Here is a 15535-nt window from a genome sequence, read left to right on the forward strand (position 1 = left end):
AGAAGACTCTTCCTGGTTATCCTGGTATATCACAGTGTCCTCACACGAGTTAAGTCTTCAGTGTTAGACTTGGTTTTACTCAGCCTGCCATCTCCAGTTACCAACAGGGATAGGGACAGTTCTCGTGGTGGTACAGCAAAGGCTAACTGCTTATTTTACTGAGGTACTGCTATGCATGTTAGTGAGGCAGCGAGGGAGACTGCAATCTGGTTTTAATGTGGCAGTTCACAGGCCCAAGTGCAGCATGAAACCCTCCTGTCCTTGTGGAATGTTACTTCTTTAGCAGGAGCAGGGGTTTATTGGCACATAGCAAAAGAAAAATGTGTGTGATGTATGCCAAAAATAGGAAGAAAGGGTGTAGCTGAATCCTGTATTCAGAAAAACATTTGGTACTCAGGCTCTAAGATGAAAACCCTTTTTTCACCCCCCCCGCCATGTTGTACAAACACAGAGGAGCAACTTCAGCTGTGCAACAAGTCAGTTATCACTTCAAAATTTATAAAGGTTCAGAAGCTTTAGATTATTTTCCCCTTAAATGTTGTAGTGTTACTTTGGGAGCTCTGGCATGCCTTTTGGTTTTTTGACAGTTCTATGTCCTTCAATTAGTATTTATAGTAGATTGTTGTTTCTGTTCAAAAACTGTCCAGCCTTTATCAGAAAAGGCAAGAAGGGGAAGAAGTACATGTGGTGCTCTCTGTCCTGTTTCTACTCTCCCATCTAACTAGTCAAGTACAGAATTTTTCAGCCAAACTTGGTAGAAGCAACAAGACTCTCTCTATAAATTTGACTGTTGGAAACTAGATAGGAAAGAGAAATCTAAATTAGCATTCTTAACCACTGAGTTTAGAGCGTAGCTCACCCCTTATTCCTTCTTTTTGCTCTGGTGGCTGAACAGTTGGTGCATATGAGGACTTTTACCCAGCTAGTGACAAAAGCATAATAGGGGTCTGCAAAGGCAGGGAGGTGACATAGGCTGGGCAAAATATTTGAACAAAAACTACAGAAACAGGGCTATTCACACAACTTACCTCTGTTTATTTAAGAGAAAAAGTTCACAGTCAGTGCTGCTACTTGCCGGTCCTGAAGCTGCAACCTCAGGTTAGAGAATTATGAAAAAGTGGGATGTGGAGATAACCATGCTCTGAGTATTGTTCCTGGTGTTACGGTAAGGGCTGAGCAGGCAGGTGCTCACACTGCCTGAGCCGTCAGCGTGCTGATGCAGCTCACTCCACATGCGAGGCTGGTGGGTGCCGTTATCCCGACTCTGCTGGGGTGGGCAGGGGCTTTGTTAGGCTTTGTTTTGGAGCTGAGCGCAGCCCCGGAGGAGCTGCAATTCCTGCAATTCCCCAAGTGCGGCCCTGCTTCCACCTGGTGGCCAACTGGCAGAACTTCTCAGCGGGTGCATTGCTAGTCTCCTTCAGGGGCAGTAGCCTTCATCTCGCTGCTCCTGTGCACTCCTGCCTGTACAGCCTGCCAAGAACAGCAGTGTGTCTGGGGAGAGATGGATGGGGGTGGTCCATAAGTATCCTCCTCTCTGAGCACAGCCCGGTGTAAACGAGACTCTTGTGTGCAAACCTTTAACCCCAAGCATGACGGATTAAACCTTGCCTTTTTGTAGTCTTGTCTTCAGCAGGTGCACGTGCAGAGTAGAGAAGGCAAGGGGTGTGTTAATTCAAGGTAAGACCATACTATGCAGTTACACTTTCAAGCAAGTTTAGACCAGGTGCATTCAGATTAAAGAGAAACTGTAACTGCAGACAGATTTAAGCATCGAGGTCTAAAGCTGTGACTTTAAACCCAACAAAAACAAAAACCAACCAAACAATAACCCCAAAAAACAAAACTCAAACCCTGTTTAATAGCCACCTTACTGAAAGCACCAGAATCCCATGGGTGCATCTCTGTACTTCCAAAGGGAGAGTGCTTAAAACCCTGGGCAGTGTAGTGAGCTGCTTCAATAAAAAGAAACATAACAGAATTCAAGTCAAACAGGTATGTCCTCAGCAAGACTCTGACATGTCCAGCAAAATTAGGCCAGTCATAAAAATAGCTGGAACCGACTTATTTTTTAATGTATTTTGAAGCACAGCTCAAAGCAGAAAAGGTGTCTGTAGCATTTCCCCAAGAAGCACAAGATTTTGGATCACTGCCTCTTCGGAAGCTGATGAGATTCTTGCAAGACAGTCTGCTGCATGCTTGATTGGGGGATATGCTGTATTTTAATGTTGAAACCAACAAAAAAATAGCTTAGGGTCATAGCTGTAAAGGAAAAGTAGCATGGCAGACTGGCATCAGCCTTAATCCAAAGGGGAAAGGTAAAATAACTTCATCTCTGTCCCCACTACCCCACTCCTCATAAAACACTCCAAACAATGGCTAAGCCAAAATGTCCTCTCCCAAAACAAGACAGTCTCCTAATAATTTGTTGTGTTCTTCGAATATGCAGTAAAATGAAATCACCTTTAGTGCTGAAGGGTTAGAAGATGACTCTCTCAAGGGACTGACAGGACAAACAGAGAAAGCAAGAGAAGCAAATAGAAGAGGACTTCATGGTGACTACCAGAATGGAAAAAAAGTAATAAGTAAATGGGGAACTCTGGAAAGTGGCTAAAAGCTAAGGACTTCCCTGACAACAGCAGTAAGCTTTTTATAAAGAATACAAGAACCCCACAAAATGTCAAAATGTGTAAGTTCTCCTAGAATTACCTGAGAAGTTTTAAAATTCTGATTTAAAAACAACAAAAAATACCAAAGCCAAACACAACACACAATTTTCAATTTATTTATAGACATTAATAGATTATTATTATTTTTCATAAAATGCCCAACGGGCACAAGTACTTTTGCGAACAAAATACTGAAGTTTACAGAGTCACAAAGAAAACTCAGTTCAGAAATGAACACCAGATCCTTCACTGTGCATGTGGGCTTACACAAGTCATGGCCCTTTCTGCTGTGTAAGGTTTCATCCAAAAGACGCTTTACAGTAACACATATTAGTTGATGGAATGATGTCAGTGAACTGTCCCAAAGTACACAGGTGGCTCCAACTCTCCATAGCTCACAGAAAAATGGCCCAGAGAGACATAAATAACATATATAAAGCCTTGTAATTCAAACAAAATTAGTGATTCCATAATCAGCAAAGCCTGCTATGCTAAACACTGTTAATAATTATGTTTTCCTCCAGCTACGTGTACACATTTATTCACAGTGCCTAATGCTGAGAAGCCTACTGAGATTTAGAGGCATAAGAGGTAGTAGAGACATCTTCTCACTCAGCCAATGCTGAATTTCGAATATAATTAACTAATATTTTAAAGAAATAGTTTTATTTCTTCTTGTCATCATCTGTACACCTGTGTTTATGTTTGAAATGGATCAGAGACGAGAACCATGTATCAAAAAGAAACATACTGAGAGCAAAAAACTTCGTATGTGACAAAAAACTTTCAAAATCCACTGGAATCCCATGACCCTAGACACTAATTAAGCCTTTGCTTTGATGTTAGCTCAGCTCCAACTATTTTAGAAAAATCTTGTCCTGCATGCCCTTTACTTCTCAATTACCCATCACAGGATATTTCACACCTTTGTTGGAAGCTACTCTCAGAAGACTTAAGAGACCGTTGATTTGGTCCAGAGCGGGAATTCTCATCTTTCCATCCTGCAGTGGTGACCAAGACCCTCTGCAACCTGAATGTAAATGAATAAGGTTGGACTAATAGCAGAGAGGACTGCTGACAAAGTGTGGAGCTTCTTACCACTACAATTACAGTTAATGAAATATCCATAGACAGAAGCAGATAGGTAAAATACAATAGTATACTTTGAATTAACGAAGGGCTTCCCAGTAAAATGGGATGGTATTACAGCATTCTGCTGGGACAGCTTATTCCATTAATTTGTCCTCTATTTAAAGAGGTCTCCACAGATGCCCAACATGCCCTGGACAACCTTCCCACAATTAACAGTCTTACTGTTTTGTCTTTGCTGAGCTTTAGGAAGACAATGCCATTTATTTAATGCAGATTAAAATACACATTGATAATGAAGAACAGATTAGTGAAGTCTAAGTTAATTACTATTTTCAGTACAGTTTACTATCAATTAATTATATTATCATGTAATAGCTAGCATACATCTGTTCCCAATTGGTTAAATACTTCTTCAGCTATACTCCTACTGAAACCCACAGGAAAATTCCCATTGCTGAAAAAAGCTTTAATGAAGCTCCTAACACTCAGGAAAACAAGGTTAGGCATGTGTACATCATGTTGCTTTGCTAGCATTTGGGGCTTTAAACTAAGTAAAGCAAAGTCACTCTGTTGTATATAGGGCTTGTCCTATAGTTTCAGCTGTGCTATCTGCCACACAGGAGTGCACTAAAGCACGGGTTTGAAGGAGTTTAGCAGCTGGTGTAAGAAGTTCAATTTACGGCATAACTTGGGTATATTTCCTAGAGAAAAATCCTCAGATCATAGGCAGTGTTTTTAACATAAGGACTCTGTGTTTTGGAAAAGTGGCAAAGAGCGTGCTGGTTATCAAATACATACAACTGCAGCAGAGTAACTGAAACCCAGATACGCAAGAGACAACCATTGCTATAAAATTTTCATGTTAAAGAATTGGTGAAAAATAAGAATTAACATTTTTCAAAAATGTTAATATGCTGGGATTTAATGGTTAGCTTGACTCCAGAACTTGCCACTATTACACAAACTAATACCACATCACAGCTGCTCAAGACATTGCTTAGAAGAGTGTATCATAACTTTGGGTTTTACTTAATTTCTCACCCTTTGCAGTCTTTAAATGCCTAAAGACAAGATCTTCTATACAAATGTGGCTCTTCAGATAAGAAAATCTTGAATTAACAGCTATACACTTAGAGTTGTTCTTCCCCTTCACAACATTTACTTGCATTTTAAATAAATTGCTAATCCCTTTAGCAAGCATTTGAAGACCTTGGAACTGTTTCCTCAGTATGTGTCTTTCAAGAAATAATACCAAGATGCCGACATTGGAACACTATTTGTGGAGAACCTGAGAGTCTTCATCACATGCACAGAGTCTAAGGCATGCTCCAGAAATTCTTGTGGTCTGCACTTGGGGTGTGAACGACCTTGGGAGAGAATCAAGGTTCATTTCTTGATGCAGCCTCCTCCAGTAAGTGGTGTACAAGCTAAAGCACCTATTTCATTGCTTTATTAGACTCACAAAGCTTATTCACTGCATCACTGCCCTGTCCCACTACTAACACAAGTGAGACACATCAGCACAGAATGCCTCATTAGCCAGAACGTGTGATTTACAGAACATTAATGTTCTCTGACCACTCTGTGCTCAAGTGTACAATAAGTTTACTGGATGGAGCAGTTGGTCCAGGGATGAGGCTGATTTAAATCAAGGCAGACAGACCCGTTCTGAAGAATGGAAGTTCCAGAATACAATTCTGAATGTTGTACAGGGGACCTTTCGTGCTTGGGGTTTACACATTGTCCTTGTACAGAAGTTTCAGTGTTCAATTTGTCCTCCAGTGTAATTTCAGAGCACTGCTCTACCCATCAAAATAATGTATGTCCCAGCCTAAGAGTCTTGTCCATAAAGATAAGCAAATATTTAAAAAAAAAAATTCATTCTACATTACTAAAGCTAGCAGACTCTCCTTTAGCTTGTTACCGTGTAACATTTTATTTTCAGCAAATTAAAATAATATTTTTGTCTCTTAGTAAGTTAGTGAAAAGCAAATTACTCTCAGGTAAATAAAGTTTTGTTAAATAAATTTATCCATCCATGAAGTACAAATTTTTAATTTCTCTGTTGAATGATTACATAATAGTCCACACAACCAAGATCTGGCAAATTTTTCCTCTTTACTTTCTCCTCCTTAAAAAAATTGAATTAATTTTTTTTTGTACAAGATACTAGAAGTATTCCATTTCAAGTTTTCCTATTCCAAACTTCCAGATTCAAAATGTTTCTCATTTTCTTGGCATTAAGCTTCTAGCTTCACAATTAAAACACATCAGATAGATCTTAGGATGTCACCAAAATGTGTAATGCTACCATGACACATGTTTAAATTTAGGCAGGCAAGTAATCTGATTAAAGTCAAACACATAAGCCCAAGAAAAGGTTTAATATTGTTTCTGTGCTCAGCTTCTCAAGTGCATTCATATAGCTATTTCTCTAAAATGTTGAATTACCTGCATCTCATTTAAAAAATACAGTTCCAAGATACTAAGTGTGCTGTACAGATATTCTTAAGGGTACCACAGAGAGATGTGGCATAGATTAGTTGTTCCTGGTATGCCTCTCTTCCTAAAACACAAAAACCATCTAAATAGTTCCAATTAAGAGAACCTGAACTGTAGTTGAACTATACTGAACTACTGAATTAAGTTGAAAGGAGCAATTCTCTTGTTTAACACAATGGTTAACACAAGAAATCACTTTGTACAGAAACTTAAATTTAAGCAAAATCCTACCGACTTGGGAAGAGTTTTATGCCAGGAACTACAGTGATCCTTCAGGCACTTCTGAATAAGCAAGTGTTAGTAAGGCCTGCAAGCATCTGCAAAAGTGGGGTCTGAGAATTTGGCCCTTTATCTATCTATTTAGAATAAAAGAAAAGGAAATACTAGTTTATGCTGCATTTGTTGAATTTCCCAAATTAATTAAGATAATTTATTTGCAATATTTCAAAAGGTTTGCGGTTTTTCAATCATGCTATACCTGACCAATGTTTGTAATCCCTATCATTCCTGTAATGAATTCTAGGTATGGGATATAAAAGTAGTTTTTGCTGAAACAGCTTACAAAGAGAATAATCATACTTCATGCTCCAAAGCATACAATAATGACTGGTAAAAGTATGAAGGACCCCAATTATTGCACTACTTCTATACAAAATACAAACTCTTTTGGAATACAATATGGGAGCAACATATTTGGGTTTTTTTGTTGTTGTTGTTTTCTAACATCAGCAGAACTATCTATTTGACAGATTAATAACTGAAAAACAGAAAAAAAAATCAAAGAACAGAAAAACACCTCTCATGCAATAATTCCATTGAATGCAACACTCCAGATTATTAAAAATGAGCTAGGTAGACTAAGAATAATCTAAAAAACTCTGCTAAACAAAAACAGTGTGACACAAAGACCAGCTGACTTTTAATTGTACTTTAATTGAAACCTATTTATCTAAATGAAAAACCCACTATGAACACACAAGCTACACTCACTATGCAGGCTGGGCAAACTCAAAGTATGTTCTGAAATGCGGATGTACCTAAAATATGGGAATTTTTTTTAAGATTACAAGAACTGAACTAAACCAATATATTTCAGATTTGGCAGGGGAGAGGAGGAGGGTGATAATATACTAAGTAATTCAGTACTTCGTCCTTATGACCTTAGTCTGACTGCAGTTCAATTAGTCTATACCACCTGAATAATTTTTACAATGGAAAAAACATAATGTATAGCTCATTAGTTTCCTAATTATTTCCTCTTCCTTCGGGACAAATAAAAAGGCATCTTTGCAGTTTATCTCTGAATAGGGCTGTGCATGATACCACTTCAAGAAACATTATCACAGATCTGCTGAATACAGTGATCAGTGTCTTCACCTACAGATACACCACAGCATCTGACACTGTTTTGACAGCATTTAATATATTTTTTACAATCTAATAAAAGAATCTGCAACAAAGAAAAGTAATATTATTTTATATTATAAGACACTGTAGTATAAATTTATAGCATTTCTCAACTATAAGTTAGGAATAATATTCATAAATATGAAGAACAAAGCCCCTAAATCAAAACAGTAACTTAGAAAGAACTGAAACAGATTTTTAGAAGGGTGCAAAATGCTTTGAAAATATTAAGAACAAAACTCAACTGTTGCCCCCAAATTTCTTGCTATGAGTTCTGTTTTTTCACATCCCATCCTGAAGGGCAGACAATGCTAAATTTATGACAGCACAATTCCTCAGATATGTATCATAGGTTCCTCTCACTCACATTAAATCCCTCATTGTTTCTCTATGTAGCCTACTCTAGAAAGAAATAAAAGTAAAAATTAAAAACTATGGGTTTTTCATACCTGTATATCCAATTTTATTTACAATGCCTTGAGAGAGAGAAGGACGTTATGGTACGGTACAATTACACCAAACTATCCGACATCAATCTCAGCTGTTTACTAAGACTAAGAATACCAAAACAAAAGTTACACAAACTTCCACAATTACACACTAATTTTTAGAACCATCACAAAATGACAAAAAGTTATCATTAAAATACAGAAAAAAATACATAGCTTTAAGAACAACGAAGTAACTAAAAATATTTTACCATACCTCCTTTAAATTTTTTTTCCAGAGAGTTGATCTTTACAGATTATTTTAAAAAAATCTTCAGCGACGAGCCTTTGTATTTTATTTTTATTAAAAAAAAAAAAAAAAGTCACACACATGATAAAATATTTTGTTTTGGCCATTTCTCTCCCTCCTACAAATTGACACTTTATAAAAACCTTCTGTACTTTTTTTCCCCCTCCCTCTCTCCCTCGCTACTACCTCCAAGATGGTAGGAAAGTTGTTGTTTTGGAGGGCAGAGGAGCCGCTCTCTGATGTTATGTCCTCTCAGTGCCTGTAGTGGTGCTATAGGAGGCTGCTGGCTCTCTTCTTGAGCAGCCCCAGCAGCCCTGCCTTCTTTGCTGGAGAATATATTCAGGGATTCCCCTTAATAATCACCTACCCTCTGAGCACTTTGTAGTTTTAAAATAATAAAAGAGCCCCCAAAGCTTCCTCCTCACAAAAAGCAGGATCTTCTCAGAGACAGGGGGGCAGCAGCTCCTCAGCACAGAGCCCGAGCACATTCCCAGTCCCTCTGCTGGGGAGGAAACTCTGATCTGTCAGCCCAACAGAGGGAAAGGGGGGAGAGGAGAGAGAGGAGGGAAAAAAAAGCAGCTGGAAAGGTAAGCCAGGCCCGGCCTGCATCCCCGGGCTCGCGTAGCGCGGCAGGCGGTGCGGAGGGTGCAGGGCGGGCGGGGAGGCGGGCTACTCGAGGCCGGGGATCGGTCGGAGCGGCGTAGGCCGCAGTAGGGGGTGCGGGGAGCCAGGGGGGTTTTTGAAGCTTTCGGGCGCCGGGAGGAGCGCCGGAGGGGGGTGAGACGGCCGCCGGGGCACAGCGGGAGGGTCGGGCGCGGCGCCTTTGCCCGGGAGGTGAAGGGCGGCGGGGGAGAACGAGGGCGGGGGGGCGCTAGGCCGCGGCGCGGCGCGGCCCGGCCGCTCCGCTCCCCGCCCCGCCGGGCCCCCCGCGCCGGGCCCCGGGCCCAGAGCGGGCCGAGCCCCGCCGCCGCCGGGGCCGGGCGGCTGGGGGGAAGCGGAGGGGGCGCCGCGGTTGGGGCCGCTCTTCCCCCCACCAAGCCCCCCCGCCCCCCGCGCGGGGCGAGAGGGCCGCGGGACGGGGGGACGGGGGCGGCATTAATTTGCCGAAATGACTTTTAATGAGGGGTGCCGGGGTGGGGGGGCACCCCCTCCCCCAGCCCGGTGCGGGGCCGCCGCGGCGGAGGCGGTGCCGGTCCCGCGGGGCTACGCCGGCCGCGGCCTGGAAAGTTTCGCAGCGTTTTTGGGGTGCTTTATCCCCCCACCGCCGCCGCCGGCCACCCCCCGCCCGCGGCCGTGGGGACGGTGCCGGCGGGGCGGGGGCACCTCGGAATGCGGCCGCAGGTTCCCCCCCGCCCGTCCCGTACCCCCTTTCCCCCCCGTCGGTGACCCCCTTCGGCCGGGCCGGCGGCGGCTGGATTCGCCGCACAACTTTTTGGGAGGTAGCGGGGGGCGGTTTTGGGGGTGCGGGGAAGCCCTCGGAGTGTCCCCCCCGCCCCCCAAGCTGCCGGCACGTGGGGCCCCGGGCCGGACCCCGAGCGCGGAACCCGGGGCAGGGGTAGGGGCTGCCCGGGCAGCACCTTCGGTGCCGGGCACATGCCGGGGCCGGCAGCTGCCTGAGCCCTGCCGGGGCCGGGCCGGGGTCCCTCGGCCACCCCGCTGTCCCGGGACCCGTTAGCGGGGCAGGAGCCACAGGCACTGGCACGGCAGCCCGGGGAGGGCAGCGCTCCGGTAGCCCCTACAAGGCAAGGGCTGTGTCTGGCCCCCTCTCATGTCCCTGTGGGCTGGGGTCCCGCCAGGCTGGGGGGCCTCTGTGAGGTGCTGCTGCCCCCCGGACTGAAAATGAAAGGATCCTTTTTTTCAGGGAAAAGAACGTCTGGTAGTTGTGAAGTGAGTGCACTGGAAGACCCACCATCGCACTTCACCCCGCACAGGTGAAATAGCTCCGGTTTCTAACGCGGGAGGTGGCACGTTTCGGTCAGATATTCCTTAATGTGTCTTTTAGGTCAGAACTATAATGGCTTTGTACAAGTAACCTCAAATGAATTTTAGAAGTGACAGTGACACTCACCTTAAAGCCTTATATTATACCGTCTGATTAAAATACATAGAGTTAGTTCTAACTTAGTTACTCGACAATGTGCGATGCAGGTATACTTTAAGGCCTTTTAGTTTTTGAGGGTTGGGAGACTCAAAAATAAAATTGACAAAATTAGGGCAATGCACTGTTCCCCTGTAGACAGGTGCCCTCCCCTATGGGCTCACCTGTAGTGGCAGTGTTCCACGCTCAGGCCATACCCACCAGGTACCGCTGCTGATGGCTGAACTGGAGAGCTCGTGTTTTGTGTGAAGCTGTCACTTACAAACTGGTGACATTCAGCCTTTTGCATGAGCTGTTTGTAGTACATACAAAAGATCACAGAAGTTTTATTAATTGTAAAGCTAAATTATTTACTGGAAGCAATGCTAAATTTATGTACTGGGGGTCATTTTGATGTTCAGTATTTTTGTGATGAGTGATTGAATTTGTGTGTAGGACCTGGTCCTGCAGAACTGTGTGTACTGTGTTCTCATGGTCTGGTAAATCATCAGGAGGTACAAATTTATTTTAGGACCACACTGAAACTCCAATAGCTTATACCTGCTGAAAGGCTCCTCTGTGAGGAGCTCTATTGGTTTGTTTACTGAATATTCCTACTGAAGCAAGAATGATATTGTATTGTGAGAAAATAAGTTTATTTGTCTTTGTAGTATTGGGACTAAAAATAAGACAAAGGTATTTTGTTTAACCTCATCTGGAAAGGCAGGCTATGTGTTATTTGAATAAATAAAAGACTCGGACTTATTTTTTTTCCCAAGTACAGATGTAAGGTGTGTTATGGTATGTTTAATCTCTACTTTATCTCAGGATATTGCTTTTGGTATTTTGAGATGTTTCTAAAGTACATTTCTGCCGTGTTGCAATGTCATAAAGGGTCCATTTGTTGCCATATCTGAAGGCTGCTCTTTGCAGCCCTGCTCATCCTGGCAAAACCCAGGCCTGTTTATAACTACCTTGAAATAACCATGCGTGACAACCTCCCTGTGAGGATGTGATAGCAGGACTGGGGCCTGGAGACCTTCTGCTCAAATAGAGAAATCCTTGTGCAAAAAACTTTCCAGATACAGAGCCCATTTTGAACCTTAGGTCAGGAATAGCCATGTTTAGGAAATTAGTTTTTGAAATCTGTAGGAACGTACTCTTGACAGTAGTTACAAATTTTCCTACGTAAGCTTTCTTCTTTACAAATCCTCTGAAGTTTCCAAAATCCGTAGAGTCTTAAATGTTTGTTGTTTTTTAGGGTTTGGGCTATCTGTGTCAGGTTTTCTCTAAGATACTATGAGGTACAGATGAGCGAACCAGCTGAAATGAAAATTCCTGTTAAAGTTCATGTGGTGTAGGAAAACAAAAAGAACCTGTTCAGTTTGTGAGCAAAGACTTCTTATTTTCCTTCTCATAGTTATGTTTTCTGCTCTTGATTGTAACCAGTTACAAGTCTGTAAGTTCTCTAGCTGTTGCTATTATTAGGAATAATGCTTAAGTTTAATTCTGTATTTATTGTGTTATATTCTAAAGCATAATCTGTTTTCCCAGTGTTGCCTAAAACATTCTGCTGCTATTCTGTTAATATATTGGACATCCTTATGCAATGTAAACTGCCTTTTGCCAGAACTGAAGTAATAAGCTTTTTAAAAAGGCAGAATGAGGGCAATATTGCTTCTTTCTTCCCAGGTACATCTTAACATAAGAAAAAATGTAGTCCAAAATACAATTCCAGGTGGTAACTAAAAATATCTTGTAAGATCTTAGCATGTTGAATGCCTTGATCTGTCAGGGTACCTGCATGTGTGTTGCAGTACCTGCACTTCAGAGGCCTTCCTGAGTAAGGACTGTACTCTAGTTAATGAAAGCATTCTGTACAGGAACTCTTGTAGCTGATGTGCGTTGCTTCCCAGTGTCCTCTGTCTCAATTTGAGTGCTTTTACTGACAAAAAGACTCTTGTTTCCACAATTACAGCATTCTTGGTTTGCTAGCTGAGTGTAGTAGAGAATGGAGCTGTTAAAAGACTAGAACTAAGCGAAACTTATGGTTAGATCACAGTATAGGGACAGAAGCTACAACTTTTTGGTGTTGATGTTGATCACAATTAGATGTAGTACAGCTTCTCTTGATAGAACAAAACATTTCAAATAGAGATATTACTTGCTATGAAATAGAGAAAATGAATGTTTTAGATTCATACTTAGAAGCATACTTCTTACTAACACCAATTGAAAAGTTTTGCTATAAAATAGCTTTAAGTGCCTGTCTTTTTGTCTTGAACTTTGTGGCTTCTGTTCATCTTGGAGTGGATGAAATTCCATGTTTCCAAACATCTTGCACTCCGTGTGCTTGCTCAGTTTCAGGAAATGGGTCTGACAGTGACAGGCACTTGTTCTTTCTTGGTCAAGAGGAAATGACAAAACTACTATTTATGTTATTTGTGCTTGTGGAGAAGCTGAGATTCTTGTAGATCCATGTTCTACTTCTGGCCCCAAGCTGATGGTTTTGGGAACCTATAGAGATGATTGTACCCTGTCTTTGAGATGTCATGAGCACACCAAGCAATTTAACATGAAATTTAGGCTAGTATTAGCAAATGCAAACAACATAGTAAAGACCTCTGTAGTTGTGGATTTTGTTTGGATGCAGTGTGTGAAGCTCTGAGCTCAGTCCTCTTAATTATACATCTTTTAACCACCAGCATATAATTGCCTTGCAATTTACAATGCATTTGGGGATTCCATTGCCTAAAAGGGTCTTACGTACATTGAATGTCAAGTTCTGAGCATATGTTTAAGAATGTTTCAACCCACATGATTTAAAATACTCTAATATTTTCAGCACAGCATTTGCGCAAAATTACCGATCTGAGTTTTGAGGCTCTGGTGCTTTGGGTTTTCTGTTAGTGAGTAAGCCATTGCCTTCCCTGTAGATTACTCACAGTGTCAGGTACCAGATTTCTGTATGACATAATGCTGCTACTTGGGTATGGTTGTAGTAAAGCTCATCCTCCAAAGTTTGCTGCTACACTGTTTTCCAGCCTCTCTGAAGGAGTGTTTAACTCTTTTGGAAGAAAGTGTGTGGAGTGCAGAGCTACAACTGTGTTGTCTTTGGAGCTGATGTGCACTGCAAGGGAGCTGATTATGCCTGTACTGCAAAGCCAGTGCTAAAAGCAAGTTGGAAGCTGGCTTCTTCCAGAGGGTGGTAGTAGGTGTTGGCAGTTGGACAGGTGTGTTCCTGTGTGTATTGAAATCTTCCATTTCTCTTTTTGCAGTCGCTGTGCAAACCACCTTCAGTTATCTTATGGACAACCAGTGGCTGCACTCAGCAGGACAAATAGCTCTGCTCTTAAGTGCTGATGTCTCAGAGTGTGACTTTGCTCTGTGTCCTGTCTGTCCTTGCTATAAAGCCTTGCTGGGGTGCTAAGTTTGTTACTCTTCTTCACACTTCCAGATAGGACTTCAGCCAGAGGGAGGAGATTTTATTCCTGTCAGCTGCTCAAGAATAAAAAATGGGACAAAGGGAGAAGTGAATGTGTTATGAAGTTACAAATATTAGTGATAAATTTATAAGAATGTGAAAAATACCCTGCTGGGTCAGATTACCTTGGATCCAACCTAATGTTCTGTCTAGGGCAGTAGGAATAAGTGATGCTACTTAGGAAGGGCATTAAAGCCCAGACACTTTTTTTGTGCTTTCTTCTCTTACTCCTCCACCACTCATATCTGTTTAAATGGTCATGCTAGAGAGTGCATCACTTATGTCCCCATTGTCCATGAACTCTGTTGCCTTTTTGAACTTGATGGTAGTGTCTGCTTCCATAGTCTCATGTGACTGCAAGCTCCAGCAGTTCACTGCCTGTGAATAGTAAAAATGAAGAAATTTTGATATGTTTTGAATCAATCTCTTACTGACTTCATCAGGTACCTCTAGCTGCAATGTTTTGTGATCTGGTATGGCTGCTTTTTTATTTACCTTATTCCCTACCATGATTTTTTATTTCACAAGGGCATGCATTTTTGGATTCCCTTCTGTTCTTTGCCCTGTTGTTTCTTAGTAGCTCAGAATCTTTTATTTAGAATCAGTTGTTTAAGGAAAATCTAGGTTCCTCATGAAGCAGCTTCTGGTTTCTCATTCACGGGTTGTGGCTAAAGTTAGTTTGAGCACATGCAGGCATAATTTTTTTTGTCCTGTTGAACCTTCCTACATCTTCAATGTAGAGTATAAATGCAAAACCGAAAACAGCTTCCAGAAAGTTTTGTATTCTGATATTTTTATAGTGAAGTACAGCTGCTTAAGCATTTGCTTTTTCCAGGGGAAGTCCATGTTTCCGTCATCTCTTACTGAATCCTGTGGGACAAAAATAATTTCTCCCCCACCCACTATTTAGCTAAGTGTAGTTTCAGTTCTCCTCAGTTAAGTGACATGTGCCTATTCCATGCTTGTGCTACTTTTTACGTAGCAGCGAAAAGCTCTGATAAGAACTCCTGTAAATTGTTAAAAACAAAACACTGCATTAGATGAAATCAGAATGAAGAGATTTAAGTGTCTTCGCTATTTTTATATATATATATTTATACACACACACTCTCTCTCTTATATGGTATGCCATGGAAGTAAAAAAACAAAGCTCTTCTTAGATTAAGTCCAACTTCAGTCTCTGTTCCTGGCAATGTATCCACATAGTGACGTGTCTTTTGGGGAGTCTGTTTAAGAATTTATCAATAAAGATGTAATTGCAAGTTTGAGAAAATTGCTGTGTTGTTTTTTTAATATAACATTGGTTGGCTACCATGTTTGTTGGCTTTCTTGTTCCTTGCACTGTACTTGGAGTAATTGATTACTGTCAGGATTTTTAACATGGCTGTTTTTGCATGAGCTTCTTTTAGTGTATGTATAGACCCAAAAACTCACGTTCATGCTCATTGGTTTCCCTGGGGATTATTGTCAGTATTTTTGTGTGAGTGTTTCAAATGGCATTGCTCTTGTGCCCTGTATCTCTCAGACAAGTGAGAAGTGAAATACTGTGCCTGCCTTGACACAGTCAAG

General features: G+C 41.7%; 1 protein-coding gene across 3 annotated transcripts in view; it reads left to right on the forward strand.

The window, feature by feature from the left end:
- The first annotated feature begins 8504 nt into the window (after positions 1 to 8504).
- Positions 8505 to 15535, forward strand: part of INO80D (INO80 complex subunit D) — a 46146-nt gene continuing 39115 nt past the window's right edge. For all 3 annotated transcript variants that reach the window (XM_058027602.1, XM_058027604.1, XM_058027603.1), the window contains exons 1-2: positions 8505 to 8992; positions 10267 to 10336. The gene's annotated coding sequence lies outside the window, so the exon portion shown is untranslated. The remainder of the gene's footprint in view (positions 8993 to 10266; positions 10337 to 15535) is intronic.

Source organism: Melospiza georgiana, chromosome 7 (assembly GCF_028018845.1).
Source record: "Melospiza georgiana isolate bMelGeo1 chromosome 7, bMelGeo1.pri, whole genome shotgun sequence".
Lineage (NCBI taxonomy): Eukaryota > Metazoa > Chordata > Aves > Passeriformes > Passerellidae > Melospiza > Melospiza georgiana.